The following is a 7,925-nucleotide window of genomic DNA, read 5'->3' as shown; positions in this document are numbered from 1 at the left end:
TCACAAATCAGAAAAAGCTTTCACAAATCCCAAACTAAGTTTTAATTATTCTGCTATTGGTGAAGAACAATCTAGTCCAGGTTTGAAGAGTCTAGGTATTTTAGTTTTTAAACTAGAGCAGATTAAATATGCTGAAGGTAGTGAAAAATTAGTTGTAATATCCCTTTAGTCATTTCCCGAACCGGAAGCTGTAATCGGAAGCTAACTTCACTTCGTATTAACTTACAGGATAAATGGAGTTTAACTTACTTTCTGCCTCTCTGTAAGACATCTCTTAATGTTGTGTGTCTGTGGAGGGATACAATCACACACGCTGCCTTCTAGAAGCGAGTTTTAGGTTGAATATTTGCGCTCCAGGAATTCACCGTCATCTTCCTCTGGTCTAACCCGGTGGGGGCGGTCTGAGGTCGGGCAGCTGCACTCCGGCTGCTCGCTCCTTCCTGGTCCCTGCGGGCCGCTGTGCTGACCGGTTGGAGGTAACCAGGAAGACCCGGAGAGGACGTTTACTGTGGTGACTTCTCTCCTGTCAATCAAGCGACACCTTGACGTTCCGCGCGTGCGCGCTGTTGCCACTGGCTGCCCTGAACTCGATCCGTGACGTCATCAACCAATTTGCATATGAGTTCTATAACGTGACGTCATCAACCAATTTGCATGTAAACTGACTTTGCGTGTGGATTTAGTGCTGACTGAACGTTTCTCGAGTGTCTGAAGGACATTTTACAGTAGTGTTATTTTTTTTTTTGTAATTTCTAATTTGTTGTAAAAGTCACAATGCCACCAAAGCCAAAACGCAAGAAGGTTAAAAAGACACTGACAAAAGACAAAAGACCCACTGCGATTGTTAATAATGACAAGTCAACAACAGAAATGTCCAAGGATAAGATGTGGGATTTAGCTATTAAACTCCAAAATGAGCTTGAAAGAAAGGGAAAGGAAATGTCGCAATATCTTCTTGAAATAGACAAGGCACAGGCTCACCTGGAAACCTCCAACGAGAATCTGGAGAAGCAAAGCGCCCAGCTGGAAAACAGGAAGCTTGAGATAGACGAAGAAGTCAAGAAGCACATAGAGGAAAAATCTGTCTGCAATGAGAATATAAAACATGTCATGTCTGAGCACAGCAACGCCATTATAGGGCTAAAGACTGACTTTGCCAAGTCTTCCTCACTGCTTCAGCAACAGCACAGAGAGTCTGAGCAGGAGCTTCGCGGACTGATTCACATCCACCTGGAAGAAGCTAGAGAAAAGCAGGCAATCCAGGCGGACTTGATCAAAAAATTGTTGCTGGAACAGTACATAGAGAGGAAAGCTATGTACACACACTATGACTCCATTCTTAAAGAGATAAAACAAAACGCTGACCACCAGTTTTTTACTATGATGGTGGAAGAGGTTTGGAAGCTGCAGGATCCAATAGACAGCCTACACAAAACACAGATGAGACAAGTGAATTCTCTGATTGAACGTCAGAAAAATCAAATTGATGACCTAGAAATGACTCAAACTCAAAGGGAATTCGAGGTAATGCAAGAGAAAAAGATGCGGATTAAGAAATTAAAGGCCAGGCTTTGTTTTGAGGAACGGAAACTGAACCAGGAGCTTGCAGAAAAAACGAGTCTGCAAGAAAAGCTGAGCAAGCTGGAAAAGAATTGGGACAAGCTGCAAAGGATGTCTGAGATGTGCGGGAGTTACAAGGACAGTTTTCTGGCTTACAAACGTCAGAAGGAGGAGGTCATGAGTGAACACAGAGATTTGACAGTTCAGCAGGAGCTGCTGCGGGCGGCGATTCAGGAGGCGGAGGAGGAACGAGACGCGTTGCAGAGGAAAGAGAAAGAGACCATCTTGGACTTAGAGCAGAGGATCAGTCTGAAGAGAACGCTGCAAGAGAGGAAGTTTGCAGTGTTGGCTGAGACTCTGAAGAAAGAGCAGGCCGAATTGGACGCTGCGCTGTCCGGCAGGGATCCAGAGACACCCTCAAAACTGAAGGAACTCATGGAGGTTAAGGACAAAAGGATCGCCGAACTCCAGGAGGAAATTACTCAGAAGTCTGCGGAGTACAACAAGATCCTTCATGATATCAAGGAGAGCTGGAACGACTCCGGCAAACTGCTGAGACCGGAGCTCAAACCTCCAGTCCAGGTTTCATCTGGGAGAAAAAGCCCACAACGCAAACCATGCCCAAAAACAAGGGCGTCCAAATGTGCTCCCAGCACCAGGACAGCCCAGGCCGCAGCCCAACAACCGAGCCTGCTTTTTGTGCCATTTAAATTTTTTCCAAGTTTGGTGATGATGATGTCATCAGAGACATCACAATCCGTTCCAAGGCTTAAACAGAGCAGCTAAAAGCTAACGATGATGATGATGTCATCAGTGACAGATTTATTTATTTTTTTGTAATTTCTAATTTGTAATGTAAAAGTCACAATGCCACCAAAGCCAAAACACAAGGAGAAGGTTTAAAAGACATCACCCACTGCGATTGTTAAAACTGCCAGGTCAACAACAGAAATGTCCAAGGATAAGCTGTGGGATTTAGCTGTTAAACTACAAAATGAGCTTGAAAGAAAGAAAATGCAAAGGTCGAAATGTCTTCTGGAAGTAGACATTTCTGAGTGTTTCTTAGAATATATGATCTCCATGGCAACAGAGTGTTCAGCTGTGATATCATCAGGCTGGGTCCAGACCAGTATATGGCGCTAAGAGTCCGGTCCGGTCCGGTCCGGTCCGGTCCGGTCCGGTCCGGTCGGTCTGTCCTGCCTGCCTGCCTGCCTCGTCCGTCCGTCCATCCGTCCTAACTGCCTGCCTGCCTCGTCCGTCCATCCGTCCATCCATCCGTCCGTCCATCCCCGTCCGTCCATCCGTCCGTCCTGCCTGCCTCGTCCGTCCGTCCATCCGTCCGTCCNTTTCAAAATCTGGTTTCTTGCACAATTTATTTCGTGTCAGTACTTTCGGAAAAAAGGGAACCCTTGAAAACTTTATTAAAAAGATTTGGAAAAACAACACCAGTCGGCTTGCATATTGATGTCGGCGTGATTATACTATGCTTTTTAATGGGAAATGAGCGAGTTTACTAAATGTATATATTTGCAAAACCGTATGGAACAAAAAAAGAAACCTCAACGCAAAAGAGCGCATGAGAGCCTCTATATTTTTTGTGGTGTGTTAGATTAATAWACTTGAAATAATGGACAAAACTACACTTAAATGTAAATATACTCACCCAAAAATATTGATYAAATTGACACGTTGGTGTCAGACCTCTAAACAATTCGTCAACCAAAAGACTACGTTTCCCAGAGTTCTGTTCGAGCAATGCGCCAAACAACTACTGGCTCGAGCAGCGGCTCTTCAATGACTCGCGCGTGCGAGTCGGCTGCAGAAGGATCAGCTGGRCGGGGTGTCCACTGCCGCATTACTGAACAGGTGAGCTACAGTCTKCAGACTCTAGTTTATTTTCATTCATGTACTAAATAATGAGTCATTCACGTTTTCTCTGGTTTATAGTGACGACGTGCTGTTTTTAAGACTATTAAACATTCATTGCTCTTATTTGTCCTCATTATAAATGCTTAAACATATTTGCATAGGGCTCCTGCGTTCAGCAGGATGATAAATACGACCCATCTGCTGCACATTCATACTTTTCCTCGATGCTTATTTGTCTGTAGCCCAAATCCAAACATAGACGAGAAAATTGTTGCTTAGTCACTCTAATGGCAGGATTTAAAGTTATTTTTCTGCTGTGTCGTTTCGTAATTTGCTACCTTGAAAACCTGATAAAATAATTTAAAAGCTATGAGTTTTAGGAAAAGATTCAAGCTTTTTTAAAATATTTTTTTTTATTTCATCAGTCTTTAAGTAGAAAATTTTACTACAATTCAGGCAATCTGTTCTTTAAAGAGTTGAACTTTTCCTCAGATTTGCAGCACAGTTTTAGACAGACTTCAATGATAAACACTGCACCATGCTAAGAACATGATTTGAATCTTTGTAAAAAATGATTTTAATGCTCTTTATCACAGGTTTCTCGTTTGAGCATCCCCCTCTCCTCCCCCTGACATAAAGCAGATTATTGATTTGCAAATATTGGTGTAAATAAATTGATCAACTGCAGGTTTGGTGCAAACCTCATCACCTGTTTCTCATTATCCCAGGTGCTTTTGTAGGGCAGTCAAACAAGGCATTGTGCTGTTTTTGAAAGCTTGTAGTCTCTGTTTTTAATAGGTCTTTAAATGCATCGTTAAAACAGATAGTCCTGACTAAGCTATGGTGGGCGATTTTCCTCCTGCCATGTACATGTAAACTGCAACAGGGTGCTCAAGAAACACCAAATTGTTGTTTTAACGTCYTGAGGCTTACAAGTTTTTGTTCGTTATGACGTCCTATTAGTCATGGCATTGATGGACAAAATAAATGTAGGGTTTCAAATGTTCCAAACCACACATTGTCGTGTTTGTGGCAGAGACCAGATGTAATGTGGGACGTTGCATGATTGTCCGAGGAAAAACCTAAATGAGCAACGAATGACAGCTTTCACTTTCCTCTGTTACCGTTCATTATGCGAAAAGAAAACAGACATTTCAAGCTTGAGTTTCTGGTTTGGGATTTTGTTTGTAGTTAATTACAGCCCTGTTTAAACGGTTTTCCATAGTTAACTGTCTAAGAAAAAGTAACTGACTGGAAACATGTTTTGGATCACCAGGCTGTGTTCAAAATGATTTGCAAGTCATATGTCTTTATTTAGAGAGAATCCGATGGCAAAACAGACTGAAATTAATTTATGGAGATGTTAATTTTCTTATTTATTAATAAAAAATATCCTTTCCCCTGTGCTTTATATACTGTAGTACTAACATGTTAATAAATACATTTAATGATGGTTAATTTTAACCATTTTGCTCAGTTTATGGTTTTGTTTTGTACTGATGGTGTTACTCATCGTGTCCTCCAGATTTCTCTTCCATCGCCTCATTATCCAAGCAGTTCCTGTCATTGGTGTGCTATTTATAGCATCTGGTTATGTGGAGAGTACACATGTCCAGTTGTTCAGCGATGGAATGGCGTTTCTTGTTAGACAGAAAARAATATCCTTGGATCTCCTTGACTGCTCCGCTCAGTGAGAAGCATTCCGATGTGTGTCTGAATATGTGATGCTGCAAAGGGAACTCAAGGTCCCGTCCCATGTCAGGCTCACAGAAATATCTCCTACCTCTGCTGGTGTCCTAGAAATAACTCGTGTTGGTGGCGCTGCTGGAGAGTGACGACAGGAAAAATGAACACTTTGACTCTCTTGGTTATCTGTTCCTGAACTGAGGCAGGGTGGAGGTGAGGTAATCACATTTGGAGTGACCCCATCCAGCTGTGCTCAGAATGGCTAAAAATAAATGTGCTACAGAGGGACGTTCAAAAATATCAAATTATTTTTAATTAGAAAACACATTGTAATGACTTCCTGACCTAATTTATTTATCAATCTCAGACTCYCATTGATCACAGACTGTCCAGACCTTCTGTTTCTCCATTGAACTGGAAAGAAATGCTTTTAAGAGGAACTCAATATGACTTGCATGGCTGATTAGATTACCATTGTAATGAACTAAACTGATGTAAGACTCTGTCTTTTGTTTTGGAATATTAGAGTAAATTTTTCCTCCCGTATGGTGCACCATTTACATCACTGCTTGTTATTAACTGCGGTGATGTAAAGTGTCTGGAATCGGCTGCGGGTTTTAAAACCCGCAGTCAATCCTGCAGCTTCCTGTTTGAATCCAAGCACAGTGCTTGGAGTGCAACAATTGTTGACTGATGCATTTGAAGAGTTTCAAAGTTGTTTTTCTTTTCATGCTAATGCAGTATTTTAGGGATGCACCAATATGAAAATTTCAGCGGATTTTTGATATAATTATTACTGTTATGGCCAATAACCAATATTTACCAATATTACACAAACACAAATTATTTATATACACTCACCGGACACTTATAGGTACACCTTGCTAGTACCTTTGCCTTCAGAACTGCCTTAATCCTTCGTGGCACAGATTCAACAGGGTACTGTAAACATCCCCCAGAGTCTGGTCCATATTGATAGCATCACACAGTTGCCGCAGATTTGTCGGCTGCACATCCATGATGCAAATCTCTTGTTTCACCACATCCCAAAGATGCTCTATTAGACTGAGATCTGGTGACTGTAGAGGCCATTCCAGTTCAGTGAACTCATTGTCATGTTCAAGAAACCAGTCTGAGATGATTCCAGCTTTATGACATGGAGCTGGAAGTAGCCATCAGAAGATGGTACACTGTGGTCATAAAGGGATGAACATGGTCAGCAACAATACTCAGGTAGGCTGTGGCGTTGCAACGATGCTCAGTTGGTACTAATGGGACCAAAGTGTGCCAGGAAAATATCCCCCACACCATAGCACCACCAGCAGCCTGAACCGTTGATACAAGGCAGGATGGATCCATGCTTTCATCTTGCTGATGCCCAATTCTGAACTTATCATCTGAATGTTGCAGCAGAAATAAAGACTCATTAGACCAGGCAACATTTTCCAGTCTTTTATTGTCCAGTTTTGGTGAGCCTGTGTGAATTCTTAGATGACAGGAGTGGCACCCGGTGTGGTTTTCTGCTGCTGTAGCCCATCTGCCTTAAGGTTTGATGTGTTGTGCTTTCAAAGATGAGTTATTGTTGCCATTCTATCAGCTCAAACCAGTCTGGCCATTCTCCTCTGACCTCTGGCTTTAACAAGACATTTCCGCCCACAGGACTGCCGCTCACTGGATGTTTTTTCTTTTTCGGACCATTCTCTGTAAACCCTAGAGATGGTTGTGCGTGAAAATCCCAGTAGATCAGCAGTTTCTGAAATACTCAGACCAGCCTGTCTGGCAGCTGTCTGTTATGTTCAAAGTCACTTAAACCACCTTTCTTCCTCATTCTGATGCTCAGTTTGAACTGCAGCAGATTTGACCATGTCTACATGCCTAAATGCATTGAGTTGCTGCCATGTGATTGGCTGATTCAACATTTGCGTTCATGAGCAGTTGGACAGGTGTACCTAATAAAGTAGCCAGTGAGTGTACAAATATGCACAAATACATATGTCTTTTTTGATAATCTGAAAACAACCAGACTCTTGACGTTCTTTCTACCACAGTTATTCCTGGATGCACAGCGTCATTGACACTATCATGATCAAACAGATACCACAGAGACCAACGATTTCCCCTCCACAAACAGAAACACAAAGCTAAAAAAATGGAAAATCAATATCGGACATAAATATCGGCCCAGTTTTACTTATCGGACCAATACTGATATTCTAAAAAAATGACCAATTTTGGGCTGATACCGATGTTAATGCTGATGTAGCATGCATCCATACAATATTTAATCAGTAGAACAGAGTCTAACGARAGCTCACGCCAGACACAATGAATGTTCTTCATTGAAGAGGATGATGCTTTAACTGGGAGGAGAGTGACTGATCAGGGCAACATTAGTTCCTCAGTAGTTGAGTAATTAGTAATTATGAATCATAATTTTGTAATTTCTCTGTTTCTGTCAAACTCGACAAACAACAGACCTGGCAAATACCTGACACCAGAGTTCACGCCTCTCTACGCTAAGAAGTAGAAAAGAGGGAGACACGAAGAAAACAAACAAGCCTGCAAATGAAAATTATTGTTCTCATTTTAATTTATCGTACTTGATTTATTGTTTATTGTGACAGGCCTAGCGGAGCGCTTTAAATCATATTCAGGATGATTCTGTAGCTCAGAAACATCCAGGAAACAGACCACATTCTTGACAAGCATCACACTCTTGTCACAACTCACTGACTCTGAGGAATGTTACTGTTTTTATAAATGGTTCATCCAGGCCACATCTGAAGATAAAATATTTGATATAATAGGTT

The sequence above is a fragment of the Austrofundulus limnaeus genome, unplaced genomic scaffold (genome assembly GCF_001266775.1).
Source record: "Austrofundulus limnaeus strain Quisiro unplaced genomic scaffold, Austrofundulus_limnaeus-1.0 Scaffold495, whole genome shotgun sequence".
In the NCBI taxonomy this organism is placed as follows: Eukaryota; Metazoa; Chordata; class Actinopteri; order Cyprinodontiformes; family Rivulidae; genus Austrofundulus; species Austrofundulus limnaeus.
Note: the sequence above shows the minus strand (reverse complement) of the source record.